At 46.0% G+C, this 16,749-nt stretch overlaps 1 non-coding gene across 1 annotated transcript; it reads right to left on the bottom strand.

Annotated features, from left to right (window-relative positions):
* Positions 1-3,973: 3,973 nt before the first annotated feature.
* Positions 3,974-4,055, bottom strand: trnas-uga (transfer RNA serine (anticodon UGA)). The gene has a single exon. It is a non-coding gene; the product is annotated as a tRNA-Ser (tRNA).
* Between the last annotated feature and the right edge of the window lie 12,694 nt (positions 4,056-16,749).

The raw sequence follows: 16,749 nt of genomic DNA, 5'->3' as shown, positions 1-16,749 counted from the left end.
AAAAATGTGCAAAAACAGAAATACTGTATATTCAAAAAGTCAGGTCGTGTTCAAAGCTTCAAAGTCCATTCAGGATTCTGATGGCCGAGGGGAAGAAGCTGTTCCTGAACCGCTGAATGTGTGTTTCTGTCTCATAACCTTAGACACTCAGGTTCAAACCTAATATCCGGTGCCATCTGTGTGGACGTTGCTCCTTTGCAGATTGGAAGAATTTTCATCGGCAGTGTCATGACGGTCTATTATCGTCCCTCATTAATGAGCTGTCCTTACTGTGTGAGGCAGATGACCTGACGTAGCCGGACAGAGGGTTGCAATGTGAATATTTAGGCCGCAACTGGTCCGTTCAGTGAGGGCGCAAACTGGACAAAAGTGTTTATTGCAGGAACGTGTCAGGTCGTGTACTTCGTTGGGATTAGTATTAAATAAAGGACGATCGGTTGCGGTGAGACTGTCAAAGGAAACTGTTCACGAAGCAGAGATGGCGAGCCGATGGGTGGATCAGGTATTTTGCAAGGCAACTGCAGATTGTAGTTTCTTGCAACTGGATTGGAAATTAGAAATGGAGAAAGCATTGTAATATATTTGTGCAGGTTTCTGAGGTAGGCGCTGATGCGGTAACGGGAATTTCACTCCCCATATATGCTGAAGGGTACAGTAGCACTGGAGAAGCTCGGAACAATTTAACTGACTCACCTCCAGTGATGAATGTATGAATGACGAACAACTGAAGTTAACATAGTACACTGCAGAATATAGAATAAGGGCTGAATCTAAGGCGATGGATGAGGCGTACAGTCGAGGAAAATTTCCAGGATGAGGAATTATCGTTTAAATACGAATTAAAGCGGAATATCTGTACATACATTCCTGATACCAGAGACTACTCGACGAGGCAGGGTTGTGGATGTTACAGCACAGGGCTGAATCAAATAGGATATGGGCGCTTAAAAAAATATTAAGGAAATTGTGGGTTGCAAAACAGCCAAAGAAGATAGTTTGAAACGTGGGGAAGTGCAGCCGTGATCATATGACATAAACGGACGGGAGCCATCAGTAACTGACATTGCCCCCTTACACTGGGAGTAACGTTTCGAAATGTTCTATTCAGCAACAATGTAAACCCATGGAACTGGTCTCCCGGCTGACCTGCATACAGAACGACGACTTAAAATGCCAGGACCGGATTAAGAATGAAATAAAGTCGGCCTGACGGATGGTCTCACTGCCGGGAACTGTACTACATCGAATCTCAGGGATTGGGGATCTGTCGTCAATGACACTGTGGGTCGGCCTGATGAATGGTCTCACTGCCGGGAACTGTATTACATCGAATCTCAGGGATTGGGGATCTGTAGTCAATGACACTGTGGGTCGGCCTGACGAATGGTCTCACTGCCGGGAACTGTACTACATCGAATCTCAGGGATTGGGGATCTGTAGTCAATGACACTGTGGGTCGGCCTGACGAATGGTCTCACTGCCGGGAACTGTACTACATCGAATCTCAGGGATCGGGGATCTGTAGTCAATGACACTGTGGGTCGGCCTGACGAATGGTCTCACTGCCGGGAACTGTACTACATCGAATCTCAGGGATTGGGGATCTGTAGTCAATGACACTGTGGGTCGGCCTGACGAATGGTCTCACTGCCGGGAACTGTACTACATCGAATCTCAGGGATTGGGGATCTGTAGTCAATGACACTGTGGGTCGGCCTGACGAATGGTCTCACTGCCGGGAACTGTACTACATCGAATCTCAGGGATTGGGGATCTGTAGTCAGTGACACTGTGGGTCGGCCTGACGAATGGTCTCACTGCCGGGAACTGTACTACATCGAATCTCAGGGATTGGGGATCTGTAGTCAATGACACTGTGGGTCGGCCTGATGAATGGTCTCACTGCCGGGAACTGTATTACATCGAATCTCAGGGATTGGGGATCTGTAGTCAATGACACTGTGAGTCGGCCTGACGAATGGTCTCACTGCCGGGGACTGTACTACATCGAATCTCAGGGATCGGGGATCTGTAGTCAATGACACTGTGGGTCGGCCTGACGGATGGTCTCACTGCCGGGAACTGTATTACATCGAATCTCAGGGATTGGGGATCTGTAGTCAATGACACTGTGAGTCGGCCTGACGAATGGTCTCACTGCCGGGGACTGTACTACATCGAATCTCAGGGATTGGGGATCTGTAGTCAATGACACTGTGGGTCGGCCTGACGAATGGTTTCACTGCCGGGAACTGTATTACATCGAATCTCAGGGATTTGGGATCTGTAGTCAATGACACTGTGGGTCGGGCTGACGAATGGTCTCACTGCCGGGAACTGTAGTACATCGAATCTCAGGGATTGGGGATCTGTAGTCAATGACACTGTGGGTCGGCCTGACGAACGGTCTCACTGCTGGGAACTGTACTACATCGAATCTCAGGGATTGGGGATCTGTAGTCAGTGACACTGTGGGTCGGCCTGACGAATGATCTCACTGCCGGGAACTGTACTACATCGAATCTCAGGGATTGGGGATCTGTAGTCAGTGACACTGTGGGTCGGCCTGACGAATGGTCTCACTGCCGGGAACTGTACTACATCGAATCTCAGGGATTGGGGATCTGTAGTCAATGACACTGTGGGTCGGCCTGACGAATGGTCTCACTGTCGGGAACTGTACTACATTGAATCTCAGGGATAGGGGATCTGTAGTCAATGACACTGTGGGTCGGACTGACGAATGGTCTCAGTGCCGGGAACTGTAGTACATCGAATCTCAGGGATTGGGGATCTGTAGTCAATGACACTGTGGGTCGGCCTGACGAACGGTCTCACTGCTGGGAACTGTACTACATCGAATCTCAGGGATTGGGGATCTGTAGTCAGTGACACTGTGGGTCGGCCTGACGAATGATCTCACTGCCGGGAACTGTACTACATCGAATCTCAGGGATTGGGGATCTGTAGTCAGTGACACTGTGGGTCGGCCTGACGAATGATCTCACTGCCGGGAACTGTACTACATCGAATCTCAGGGATTGGGGATCTGTAGTCAGTGACACTGTGGGTCGGCCTGACGAATGGTCTCACTGCTGGGAACTGTACTACATCGAATCTCAGGGATTGGGGATCTGTAGTCAGTGACACTGTGGGTCGGCCTGACGAATGATCTCACTGCTGGGAACTGTACTACATCGAATCTCAGGGATTGGGGATCTGTAGTCAGTGACACTGTGGGTCGGCCTGACGAATGATCTCACTGCCGGGAACTGTACTACATCGAATCTCAGGGATTGGGGATCTGTAGTCAATGACACTGTGGGTCGGCCTGACGGATGGTCTCACTGCCGGGAACTGTACTACATCGAATCTCAGGGATTGGTGATCTGTAGTCAATGACACTGTGGGTCGTTCGCCGTACACTGGCGAACACTAGTGGGTCGTATTGACACTAGTGGGCCGTACATTGCTCGCTTCTACCGCTTGCTGCCCGTGATCTGCAACATCTCCAGCTGCAGAGACGTACCGGAGATTTGATCATGGGAAAGCTCTAGTTACAGCTGAGGGAGACGCTAATGCTCTCGGGTGGACTCTGCCACAACTACAGTAACACAGGAATTGAGTGCGATTAGAATCTGACAGAGGATGAAAATGCCTCGCCATGCGAATCGGAGAGCGAAAGGACAGAGTCCACTTCTTTACACTGACGCTGAAATGTCCGTTCTCCGAGTTTGATTCTTTTAGTTTAACAAGACAGTAAAATTCCGAACTGCAGAGAGTTTAAGCTGACTCGAGGGGATTGATCAGAGTCAGAATAGAAATGAACATTGCACAATGAGTAGAAATGTATTGTATTGAATTGTATTTAAGAGTGTAAAAATACGTAGTTCTCAACTGAACACAGAGGGTGCAGCGGTCAGACAGCATCAAGGGTGTTAAATTTTATTGGCAGTGGGGTTGTAGGTGTGAGCGCTGCGAGCAGGGTTCGAACCTGCGCGGGGAATCCCCACTGGATTTCAAGTCCAACGCCTTAACCACTCGGCCATCGCAGCTGAAGAATGTTCAGCATCGCATCAATGTTCAGCACCCACCGTAGCACTGCCCCTGAAGTGAGGGTTTTACTTGATTTATGTTTAATAATGGAAAAGGTGATTCATTATTCTAATACAAATAGTATAATTGGACAGCTGTGGAATTTGTTTCAACACCGTTAGGTCAGAACGGGAGTGTGGAGGGATAACACTGGCGTCATTATCGTAAATGAAGGAGATTTCCAGTATTAGGGATAAAGATCAGGATCAGAATCAGGTTTATAATGACGGACATATGTCAACATTACATTGTTGCTTATATATTCTACCCCTCCTGAACCGAATGTTAAAATTGCATTTGCCTTCCTTTACCTCTGACTCAGCCTGGAATTAAACATTTACGGAATATTGCACAAGGTCTCTTTGCACCTCTGATTTCTGAAAACCTTCCCCATTCAGAGACTTTTTTATCCTTTCTTCCAAGGTGCATCACCGTACCACACGATGATCTGTTTGACAAATCTTCTCCCTTTCTCCTCAACTGTCTTTGATCTTCAATGTGCTTCGAATATTTTGAGTTTTTGAACACGTTGAAGTCAGGCTACATTTCTTATATTTTCCTTTCTTTAGCCCAACTTCCTTCAGAGTGGAGTGACAATCTCAGTTTTCCAACCATCAGGATCTATTCTGGAATATCAAGTCAAGTCATTTCTTAATTGTCATTTCGACAATATCTGCTGGTACAGTACATAGTAAAAACGAGACAACGTTTTTCAGGACCATGGTGTTACATGACACAGTACAAAAACTAGACAAACCTACGTAAAAAACAACACAGAAAAAAAAAACTACACCAGACTACAGACCTACCCAGGACTGCATAAAGTGCACAAAACAGTGCAGGCATTACAACAAATAATAAACAAGACAATAGGGCAGTAAGGCGTCAGTCCAGGTTCTGGGTATTGAGGAGTCTGATAGCTTGGGGGAAGAAATTGTTACATAGTCTGTTCGTGAGAACCCGAATGCTTCGGTGCCTTTTCACAGACGGCAGGTGGGAGAAGAGTTCGTAAGAAGGGTGCGTGGGGTCCTTCATGATGCTGTTTGCTTTGCGGATGTAGCGTGTAGTGTAAATGTCCGTAATGGCGGGAAGACAGACCCCGATGATCTTCTCAGCTGACGTCACGATCCGCCGCATGGTCTTGCGAGATGGTGCAATTTCCGAACCAGGCAGTGATACAGCTGCTCAGGATGCTGTCAATACAACCCCTGTAGAATGTGATGCGGATGGTGGGTGGCAGCCTTCTCAATAAAGTAGAGACACTGCTGGGCTTTCTTTGTCATGGAGCTGGTGTACATACGTGAAGGAGCGCTGACAGAATCTCTTCAGTTGCCTCTTTCAGAACCCTGGGTGTAGTCCAACTGGTCCCGATGACATCTAACTTCAGACCTTTCAGCTTCACAGGCACCTTCTCCAGGTCACAGCATCCACTCTCACTGATGCCCTCTGACACGTGTTTCTCGGTGCCATTATGCTGGTGTCTTCTACAGAGCAGCCTGGCGCAAAATATTCATTCAGTTCGTCCCTTTTCTTTTCCCCCATTACTGCTTCTTCCGCGTCATTTTCCAGCTTTCTGATACCCACTCTTGTATCCCTTTTATTATCATATGTCTGAAAAATGGTATTTTCTCTATTATTAGCCATTTTTAAAGGGTTCCAAACCTCCGGCTTCCCACTAATGCTTGTTGTTTTATAAGCCCTCACTTTTGCCTTCATGCTGTCTTTACTTTCCAGTATCAGCCATTGTTGCCTCATCCTCCCTTTCGAATATTTATTCTTATTTGGGATGCACCTTTCCAATTCCCCCCAAAAGCACTCGCCATTGTGGATTTTCCGTCAGCTATGCTGGAGCCACTTTCCAATCCTCCTGGACGGCTCCAGACATAGTTCCCTGTTATTTTCTGCCAGTAACGGGGTCGAGGACAGTTATGGTTCCTGATTTTATTTCAGCCAGTGACGGGGTCGGCGACAGTTGTTGACTTTGTTTTTCCATGTGAGTGAGGGGGTCGAGGGCTGTTATCATTCCTGACTTTATTTCCGCGAGTGACGTGGTCCGGTTTTTTTATTGTCACTATTGGTTTTTTTTTTTTGCTGCGGGGGAGGAGGCATTTTGGGGTCTGCGAGATTTGTTTCTTTACTTTTTTCGAGCCGGGGTTGATGTTTGTCCTTTCATGAAAACCGATGGTCTCTCGGTAGTTCATTGCTGTCTGGAGCAGACAAATCTCAGAGTTGTATTGTACATGCGGACTTTGACAATAAAATTAACCCTTTGAACATTTATATTCTCCTCACTCGTGTTACTGCAGTTCCACTTACTGTATGAAATACTCGTAACTCTGATTTTATCTTCTCGCTCTCAGACTGCAGGACAAATTCGATCATATTACAATCACTGCCTCTCAAACATTCCTGTATCTTAATCTACCTGGTCGAAACACAACACAGTACACAATCCACAATTGCCTTTTTCTAATGGGCTCAACCAAAACGTACTCTAAAAATCCATTCAGAAGGCATTACACAAATTCCCTCTCTGAGTATCCAGCGACAACTGGACTTTCTCAAACTACCTACATATTGAGATCATACAATGACCACCGTAATATTGCTATTTTCCCATGCCTTGTGCAGCTCCGGTTGTCATTTGTACTTAACGTCGACTGCTAGAGGACTGTATATAACTCCCATCCTCTGATCCTATGTTATCTCTCACTAAGCATTATTTTTATTTTCTGTACAGCACTATCAATTGCGATAAATAAAATAAATAGAAATTTTAAAAGGGAATTGCCTGGGAGAGTTCATGTGTTCATGTGTTTAGAAACGACTAAACTGAGTGGAAGAAGTGGTTCTTGATAAAAATGTGATTTTCTATTTTCAGACTCCTCTACATCCACCACAGCACGCTACAATCCCCCACCCCACCCCAGGGGGTAGGAATGTGCAGAGGGCATGTTTGGTCTGGCGAAGGTCCTGAATGATGCACGCAGCCTTCTTTTGGCACCATATTGCGAACGTGTCCTCGATACTGGCGAGGCGTGCCCGCCACTACAGCTTTCTGTACCTGCTTTCGATCCTACGCATTGGAGCCCCGCCCCACACCAGACTGTGTGGCAACGACTGACAATGATGTCCACGTACGTCCATTGAAATTCATCTGATTCTTTGACAGCACTCTAAAAGACAGCGGCAAGACTGGTAGTAATTTATGAAATTAGTCAGCTCCGCCCTGGGGACAGGCCTCCGTTGTGTCCAGGACATCTTCATGTAGCGGTGACTCAGAGAGGCCTCATTAAGGACTTCATCACCCAGGACATTCCTCTTCTCACTGTTACCATCAGGAAGGAGGTGGAATTCAAAACGCAATTCCAAGCATATTTTTCTCGCATAGGGTGATGCTTCTCAGAAATTTCCTGTCCCGGCGGCTGGTGGACGGTAGATAATTAGAATGATTTCAGGCGGGTGTACAGAAGTATTTGTCCCATGACCAGTGGAGACGTTTGATGAAAGGCACACAATAAGAACTTTACTCAGGACGGATTTTCACACGTCGATGCTGCCTGGCCTGCTGAGTTCCTACAGCATGTTGTGTGTGTTTCGCAAGTTCGTCTCACATTCCGCTGATTATACTTTCACCGACAAGCATTGTTCCATCACGTGACCTTCCAACTCCTGTCACGTCACCTTCCGACTTTGCTATCTGTATTTACCTCTTTTCGGTGCATCTACGTCGAAACTCACAAGAGGATTCCCATTCAAACTGTACAACCTATCATCCACATTCCCCCGCTCCACGTCCAGTATGACCGCCATCGCCGATGCCGTCACCACATTGCTGTTTCGGTAAAAACTGGTATGGAGATGGAATGAGAGAGAGTGTGTAAAGGATGATTCACATCTTGCTGACAGTTGAGGGCAAAAGGAGAAAATCGTGAAATACAACAGGATGGGGATATTTGCTCAATGACAGAAACTTTTCTTCAGCAAAACTGAGTGTAAAATGAAGAAAACGAAAGAACGAAAGGGAGGAAGAATGCCGAACTGTCATGGACGGGATGGGTAACTACCTTTCCAGTGGAAACTGCGACCTAAACACAAAGTCTTACATCACTAATCTAACCCGGCCATTGTGGATGGTCTTGTGGTTAATTTCATTGCTGCAGCCAATCAAAGGATTCATGTGATTTCAAGTTTCCGGGCATGGGGTCGGAGATTTTTTTTCCCCAGCTTGTTGCTGCTGTTTAGAAGGAGGTGTTGCTTGCTTTGACAGAGAAGCCGAGAATAGAATTAAATGGACTTGGTACGAGCAGATAGGATTAGTCTAGTTTAGGATTGCGGACATTGAAGATGAGATGTTTTGAAAGATCCTGCCGACGGTGTTGACTACTGTTTTAGTCAACATGACAACTGTAGATGGTGTGAACACATTTTACACAATCAGTTCCGTATTATCGTTGCTTGAAATACGCTCAACAAAGTGATACTTCTCAAAGATTCACACTGGGACTGGGCAGGGTACAAGACAACACAGCGTTCTCACACCTCAGACTGAAATCTGACATCTCCAACCCTATCAGGCTGTCGTCGCCCTTCGTTCTTCCTTGAAAAATAGCCATGTTTCCGGATTCCGGTGAGGATACTTTGGGTCCTATTCAGGACAGACACCGCGCACGTTGTTGATGAAAGGGAAACGTGCGTTAAAACTCTTTTCCCAATGGATAAGACGTTCAACTGTTTCCTCTGCTGCGGCCTGACCTGTGAATGTGAAGCACACTTCGCCTTCCAATCAGCAGTTGGGGGAAGCTCTGACGTGTTGTTTATGAGCTTGGCTTCCTAAATACATCACAGACAACAAATATAAATTTAAATGTTGCGTGAAACGAAGACGCGAGATGAGGTTATGCTCCCCAGGAAGGCGGAGTAATCCGGTCATTTTATACAGGGCGCGGGCCACTTCGAAATCGATGCATGTAGCCATCAGCTTCAGGTTAGCCACTGTTACCGGACTCGAGCGTGCAATCTTCTGATAGTCTCACATCAAGAGCCGAAATCAGACGCCTTATCCATTAGGCCACATGGTCAGATTGTTTAGAAATTTGTTAGCTGCCGTGTTATCGTGATTGCCCAAGACATGAAAAGTTACTATTTTAGAACCAGGTGGTGAATTCAAACAGCGTGATAAGGAAACAGCTGGACATTGTTAATTCAAAAGAATTTTATATTTTTCCACTATACAGAATACTCACAGGTTCTCTGAGTTACTGTGCATAGAATAGAACACTTATGTTCAACATGACCATATAGTCTATGGGGGCTATGATAACTACTTGCATTCTATTGTGGTTGGCCCATATCGTTCCAACCCTTCCTTATCCATGTCCACGAATTCCGGTAAACATGGACAGGCAACAGCAATAGAAATAGAAATAGAACATAAAGCAAACGTGTGGACCATAAACAGAGATTGTGTGTGTTCCAAAGAAATACAGACCCTGAATAACCGACGAGGTGGTGGTGAGGTTAAAGCGATGGACTGGTAATCCATTCTGCTTTGGAAACGTGCATTCGAATACCATTCGTGTCGTTAGCCACTTGTTCTGTTGGACCATCTCTTGCATTTTCACTTAAACCTCTTCAAACTTATCATTCAAATTCAGCTTCAAATTTACTGTCATTCAACCATAAACATGTATACATCTAAATGAATCAACTAATTATCTGGACCCAAGCTGTGAAACACAAAATCTAAATCACATAAAATATTGTTAACACAACAATATTAACAGAGATTTGAATATATTCTGGAGACGTACAAGATGGCAAGCATACATATACAGTAGGACATATAGTTAAATATATATGTATATTTCTACAGACTTTGCCATAAGTAATGATTAACGGATGTCAGCTGGGTGTTCAGAAGTCTCAAAGAGCGAGGAAGATGTTATTCAACCAAACAGTCCTTGTTCTTATCCCTTAGTACGTTCCTCCTGACGGTATGAGGTCGATGATATTGTGGTTCAACAGAACTAATGGGAGTTGCCTTTGATAATATTGAGGTCTCTGTGAACGCAGCGCTTCTAGGATGTGGACGAAGGAGCCCTGATGATTCTCGCAGCGGTCCTCACACTCCATTACAATGTTCGTGTGCAGATGTTTTGCAATTCCCGTGTGAGACGGTTATGCAGCTGCTAAGGACACTGCCGACTGTGTTCCGCTTAGGTCTGGTTGGAATGGAGGCGGGAAGCTTCTCTTGCCTCAATCTCCCCTGGAACTCGATGCAGTTCTCTGCCCTCGAGACTAAACACGTGGTATTGAGGAACTATGTGAGATCACTTGTGATGTGCACGCCAGGAAACTCGGCGCTCCTGACTTTCTGCAGAAAGGAGCGGTAGCTGTACAGAAAGTAATGATCCGGTAGTTTTTCCCTATTGCTCCACACAGGGTCCGAGGGAACTCATTGTCCTGGGGATTCGCCCACCGTCACTTGCCTGAAGACTGCAAAATAGCTCATCCACTGTAATCTGCATCGGGTCCATGATCTCGCCGCTGCTTTGTCTCACTCCTTCGACGTTGTGACTGTCTCGCGAGTAAATCACCCCCACCTCTTCTGGCTCCACGCACAGAACATCATTCTGATCTCCCCGCGGACCAAGGTTGTCCCCTGCAGTCCTGCTGCTCCTAACATATCGGCAGAAGCACTGAGGATTCTCCTTTAGCTCGAGCAAACTCACGCCTTCTGAGTTAACATGTAGTGTTTTGTCATCCTGATTTCTTTCTCTTGAATTTCTCATCCTCCTGAAGGGCGTGCTCTGGACCGGTATTTTACCGTTTAGCACCTGATATCACCTGTATCGCTTCCCGTATAATAAGCATACAACAATGACAAGTTTAGTGTTGATGTTGATGAAAGAATGTTGCTGATTACTTCATTGCTCCTATTTGTCACGAACTTTAGCCAATAATACCAGCGGAAGCGAGTCATTGATTGAAGAGAGATGATGGGAATACATAGCGCAGAAAGCAACAGAGCAGTATCCCTTCAGATTATCCTCTAAATGTATTATTTTACACACAATTTAGTTAATTTAATTGTATTGACCTATCCATATGGAATGTACTGATCTCCCTTGTTTAACTAATCTGTGAATGTACCGTCCGAATGCTCACTAACTAAGGCCAGATAAGACATCTTGAACCGAAGCGTGGACATTCCACTCCACATGCTGTCCAAGTCGCTCATTTCCTCCATTGTTTAATGCTGCAGATTCTAGTGTTGTATCTCTCAAAATTCAGATACGGGCTTTCCGGAAGTAAATGTAAAGTGAGATTATAGTTTTCTGTTGCAGGAGCTCAGTGGGTCAGAGAGTATCTCTGCAGGGGAAAGGACAGACATTGTGATAATTAATGTCCGAAACTCTTCCTCAGGCGGAGGGCGATCAGGTTCTGGAGCCCACTACCAGAATGTGCATTGCGATCCCAAACATCAATGGCCCCAAAGAGTCGCGTCTGGAATTTTATGCGACCAAGTGTGAGAAAAATGGTTTAGTAGACGATGGACAGAATAACCTTAATTGCATCTTAAACCTACCATCGTTTTGCCACTGGGAAGGAGTCACGGCATTGAGAAACCTCTAAACTTACGATAGCGAGGACTGAGTGTGCACAGCAACAGGCACAGGTCATCGAGAGGATACAGGGAAATGTGTCATAACAACGGCAACGCTGAACGAGACGGGAGAATTAGGCTCGTCGGGAATACATGGAGAGAAGCAATATTTAGTTTCCCTTGTCGTTCTGTGCAAATTCTGAGTGAATATCTAACTCTGATGAAGCGCGTCGAAGAGCCACTTGCCAAGCCAGCTTAGAAACATCAAAACATGGAAAGCCCACAGAACAATACAGACCGTTCGCGCCACAAATCTGTGCCGAGCATGTCCTTACTTTAGAAATTACCTAGGATTACCCATTGCCCTCTATTTTTCTAAGCTCCATGTACCTATCCAGGAGTCTCTTAAAAGACCCTATCGTATCCGCCTCCACCACCGTCGCCGGCAGCCCATTCCACGCACTCACTTATCGCTGATCTCTCCTTTGTACCTACCTCCAGGCACCTTTCAACGGCACCCTCTTGTGTTAGCCGTTTCAGCCCTGGAATAAGCTCAGACTATCCACAAGATCATTGCCTTTCATCATCCTCTACACCTCCATCAGGTCACCCCTTGACCTCCATCGATCGAAGGAGAAAAGGCCGAGTAAACTCAACCTATTCTCATAAGGCATGCTCCTCAATGCAGGCAGCATCATTGTAAATCTCCTCTGCACCTTTTCTATGGTTTCCACATTTTTCCTCTAGTGAGGAGACCAGAACTGAGTACAGAACTCCAAGTGGACTCTGACCAGGGTACTAGATAGCTGCAACATTACCTCTGGGCTCCTAATCTCAGTCCCATGATTGATGAAAGCCAATGCACCGTACGCCTTCTGAACCACAGAGTCAATCTGCACAGCAGCTTTGAATGTCCTGTGGACTCGGACCCAAAAATCCCTCTGATTCTCCACATTTCCAAGAGTCTTACCATTAAAACTATATTCTGTCATCATATTTGAACTAACAAAATGAACCACTTCACACTTATCAGGGTGGAACTCCATCTGCCACTCCTCAGCCCAGTTTTGCATCCTATCAATGTCCCGCTGTAAACTCTGATAGCCCTCCACACTATCCACAACACCCCCAACTTTTGTGTCATTAGCAAGTTTACTAACCAATGCCTCCACTTCCTCATCCATGTCATTTTTTAAAAAAAAATAACAAAGAGTATGGATCCTAGAACAGATACCTAAAGCACACACTGTTCACCGACTTCCATGCAGAATATGACCCGTCTACAACCACTCTTTGCCTTCTGTGGGCAAGCCAATTCGGGATCCACAAAGCACTGTCCCCTTGAATCCCATACCTCTTTACTTTCTGAAGGAGGCTTTCATGGGAAACCGTACGCAATGCCACTATGTACTATGTCCCCCAGCTGCTCAGTCTCCCATTTCAGGATATTGTGGATGCGATCAGAAGCATCACTAATCGTGGCAAATGGGATGCAAACTACCAACCTTGAGTCTTTTTCACGTTCACAGAATGGCCTATCCGACCCCCGAACTATTGAATCCCCGTATTACCTCTTCCTTCCTCTTCAGTTCCCCACCCTTCAGAGCCACAGGGTCAGGCTCAGTGCCAGAGAGACGGCCACTGTTGCTTCCCCAAGGTATGTCCTCCCTCCCTACAACACTCAAAATGGAGTACTTATTGTTAAGGAGGACAGCCATAGGAGTGTTTTCCACTATCTGACGCCCTCCATTCCCTCTCCTGACAGTAACCCGCTTATCTCTCTCCTGTAGTCCCGTGGTGACTACCTGCCTACCACTCCTGTCTATCACCTGCTCACTCTCCCTAACAAGCCGAAGGTCCTCGAGCTGCTGCTCCAGCTCCCTATCTCGGCCTCGAAGGAGCTGCAGGTTGATGGACCTGGCGCAGAAGTGGCCATCAAGGAGGCTGAAAGTTTACTGGCCATCCCATATCTGAGACCCAGAACAGGAAAGTTGCCTCACAGTCATACCCGATAATCTAAAGCGCCGAGCAGCGCTAAACGCGTTATTTTCTAACACTTCTCCCGACCTGTGCGGAACTCTCTCTGTCTCTACGAATCGATTGGTCCGCCAGGGAGTTTCAAACTGCCGGGAGAAGAAGTGAGTGCATTTGCTTTGATTAAGGAAAAGGTGTTGAGAAATTAAAAATTATGAGAATACAGCAGAAGGTTCTCCAAGTGGCGGCTGAACAGATTGAGGGTTTATTAGTACTGATCGTCAGTAATCAATATATTCGGGCATGGTTGCAAAAGATTGGAAAAATACAAATGTCGCCTCATTCAACAACATTTAAAGCAATCTGCGATATTTCTATGTGTGGCTTGCCGCAGTGATGTGAAATATACTGTCCTCGCATCCACAGAGGTGTTTGATTATACTCACTTTGTGATGAGCTGTAAGTAGAGATACCTGAAATATTAATTAATATTTTAACCGACCCTACCATAGCAGCTGTGCGTTTTCAGTCACATGTTATTATTTCGATTTTCAGTATTATTCTTATTTCTTTTTCAAAAAAAATCGACTACACTTTCTGATAGAATTCAGTTAGTTCCAGAGACAGAAAGTTAATCCTGTTGCATTAGAAGTTCTTTAAAGGTCAGCGTACATTTATCATCAGTGTCAGTAGATGTTCCTACATACTGCAGTGTGATTTATTTTGCTGAGTACCGGACCGGACGTGTGGACAGAGAGAAACAGAGAATAGAGGGAGAAGTAAGCAAGCAGATGGTCACGGGACTTCGGGATGTGAGCAGGGATAAAGACGGAGATATGAAAGGACAAAGATGGAACAATCCGGAGATGAAAAAGATTTTAAAAAGCACATGACTACACTATGTTCCACTCCCATCATGTTTCCCTCACGGTGAAACTCAGAAATCGAATCTGATGTACCGGCGTGGGAGAGGAAATAAGCGGAGCATTTATAGTGGAATCGAGGGCATTGTGAGGGACATTGGGAGTCAAACACCGTGAGCATCACTATATGGAAGAATGATTAACAGCGGAGAGAGTGCAGGGTGGAGAAACGGGAGCGGATCCATCCTGACTGGACACACCAGGAGTAAAACGATGCTCGCATCACGAGATTGAGAAATGAGACGTAACGGAGCGAGTGAAAAAAAAACGGGCGGGACATCAGTGGATTGTCCCTGACTGTTCCCGAGTTCGACCGAGCGTTCATCTGAGTGAATTAAAGCTGGAGCGAGTCGCACATATTTGAGAAAAATCTGATGAAGAGAAAATTTCACCTGCACAGAGTAGACAGCGAGTGAAATATATCACCAGTAAATACATACGTATGTCAGAGCGCTCAGTTGTTAGCCGTGGTTCTACCTATCGGAAAACTGATAGCTTGTGGAGGGAAATGGCGATTGATTTAATTCTACTGCTGAAACCAGCTGGTCGGTCTATGATTTAACGAATTTGGTTAACCGTTTCAGCGGGTATTTCACCGCGTTCTTCAGCTCCTCTCTGAACTTGCTCTGAGTCACGGCGAAAATACATGTGTTGGTGCAGGAGCTGAGGATCTGCAGCATCGTCGCCGTGGAGTCTGCGATATAAATCGGATCAGCGACCGTGTAAGGAGGGTTGTTTGCAATCCTTACGTAAATATCAAAAATCAGACGAGTTAACCACAGAAATATAAAACTACTGGTTATACTGAATAGTAAAACGACCGATTTCCTTCTGTTCTCCATCTCCGGATCTTTCTCATTCTTTCCGTCGCTGCGGCCCTTGAGTCCCATCCGGATTTTATTGGCGGAAAAAATCCGTCTCGCTGTCAGAGCATTGAACAATGACATCAGAACAAACGTCAGAGAAGGCATGAAAATGCGATGGATCATCGCAAATGCGGTCCAGGAGGGAGACGTAGAGAAGTTCTGTTTGCTCACACAGTCATAGAAAACTCCATTTATTATCATCGAAGGTTCTACTGTAAAGTGGAAAGGGATACTCTCTAAACAACCCAGAACACTCACTGTCCCGACAACCACAGCCGCCGTTCTTTCGGTGCAATATTTTGTTTTCAGCTTTTCACAACAAATGGCCACAAATCTGTCACAGGTGAACGCGACTGTCAGCCAGACAGAGACCCCGGTGCTTGCTAAAAGCAGGCAACGGGAGACACTGCAAACGGGAGTTCGATTGAGGAAGGAAGACCGAAAGTATATGACAACAGTCCACCTCAGCAGTGGGTCAGAGAGAACGACCAGGAGATCGGCCGCTGCCATTCCCAGCAGGTAGCGAGTGATGCATTTGGAGAGACCGCACTTTCCTCGGGACAGGATAATAATCGCCACCAGGTTAACTGCGAGAGAGCGGGATGGAAACAAATAAATTACTTACGAGTCACTGAAATAGAGCCGCAGTGTGACAGAATCAGATTAGATCTTGTTCTTTTGTTTTGCCTCAAAGGGTGAATACCGGACGCAGAACATATGAAGCGACTGGCAGTGCGCTTTATCGGAGTGTCAGAGAACTTGCCGAAAATGTTGTAAATGAGTTAAATCTGGGTGAATTCTCAAACCGACCAGAGGACAGCTATGTAAATGCTTCCACGGCCGCAGTAAGAGATGGACAATAAATGTCAGCATCACTGGCTCTGAGCAGCACAGGAATGAAATGAAATCCACATCGGCGGTTCCCTCTGCTCATATTCCTGAAATACATGAGCCATTCGCGTTGTTCCACCACACAGTCACGCAATTCCTATGGGCCGAACCATATATTTACGGCCGGTTCCAACAGAAACAGAGTAGTCCGGTGTCCTCCTGTGCAGACATTTCGATTCACAATTGGTCGGTGACATCGAGGCAGCGGAGAGGATTTCAGTCAAAGGCAGCATCTCGGCTCCAGTATGGAGCGCTGCCTGCTACGAAAGCAATGGGATTAATATTGTCGAAGCCTTCCGCCCATGACTGAAATGCGGGGACTGGACAGGTGGCTGTGGAAACAAATAGCGAGAGAAACACTTCAGAACATCGGAATTAACTCTCAGTTTCT

The sequence above is a fragment of the Hemitrygon akajei genome, unplaced genomic scaffold (assembly GCF_048418815.1).
Source record: "Hemitrygon akajei unplaced genomic scaffold, sHemAka1.3 Scf000048, whole genome shotgun sequence".
NCBI classification, from domain to species: Eukaryota; Metazoa; Chordata; class Chondrichthyes; order Myliobatiformes; family Dasyatidae; genus Hemitrygon; species Hemitrygon akajei.
Note: the sequence above shows the minus strand (reverse complement) of the source record. Positions and strands in the feature narration are given on the sequence as shown.